A 206-nucleotide genomic window follows, 5' to 3' on the forward strand; every position below is an offset into this window, starting at 1 on the left:
TTTTGGGTAAAAAAACTTTTGGTGTAAATAGCTTTTAAAAACATATTTAACATATTCTTCCCAATCCTTTTTAAAATCTTTTTTAAATCATTTCTATCCCCGTTTACAAAGGTTTTGGGGTCACGTTTTTGTAAGAGATATTATATACTATGTTTTAAAACTAAATATAAACTGCAAGTAATGTATTTTTTTATACGAAATAAAGT

Source organism: Penaeus monodon, chromosome 23, assembly GCF_015228065.2.
Source record: "Penaeus monodon isolate SGIC_2016 chromosome 23, NSTDA_Pmon_1, whole genome shotgun sequence".
Classification (NCBI taxonomy): Eukaryota; Metazoa; Arthropoda; class Malacostraca; order Decapoda; family Penaeidae; genus Penaeus; species Penaeus monodon.